Below are 515 nucleotides of genomic sequence, written 5' to 3'. Positions count from 1 at the left end.
TCTCGCTCTCTCGCTCGCTCGCGCTCGCTCGCGCTCGCGCTCTCTCTCTCTCTCGCTCGCTCGCTCTCTCTCTCGCTCGCTCTCTCTCTCCAGCTCTCTCTCGCTCTCTCTCTCGAGTGCTCGCTCTCTCTCTCGAGCGCTCGAGCGCTCTCTCGAGCGCTCTCGCTCTCGCTCTCTCGCTCGCTCTCTCTCTCTCTCTCGAGCTCTCTCTCTCTCGAGCTCTCTCTCTCTCGAGCTCTCTCTCTCTCGAGCTCTCTCTCTCTCGAGCGCTCTCTCTCTCTCTCGCTCTCTCGCTCTCTCTCTCTCTCGCTCGAGCGCTCTCTCTCTCTCTCGAGCTCTCTCTCGAGCTCTCTCTCTCTCGAGCGCTCTCTCTCTCTCGAGCGCTCTCTCTCTCTCTCTCTCGAGCGCTCTCTCTCTCTCTCTCGAGCGCTCTCTCTCTCGAGCGCTCTCTCTCTCGAGCGCTCTCTCTCTCTCGAGCGCTCTCTCTCTCTCGAGCGCTCTCTCTCTCGAGCGCT

This window comes from Salvelinus namaycush, chromosome 6 (genome assembly GCF_016432855.1).
Source record: "Salvelinus namaycush isolate Seneca chromosome 6, SaNama_1.0, whole genome shotgun sequence".
NCBI classification, from domain to species: Eukaryota; Metazoa; Chordata; class Actinopteri; order Salmoniformes; family Salmonidae; genus Salvelinus; species Salvelinus namaycush.
The sequence above is the reverse complement of the archived record's forward strand: the minus strand, read 5'-3'. Positions refer to the sequence as shown.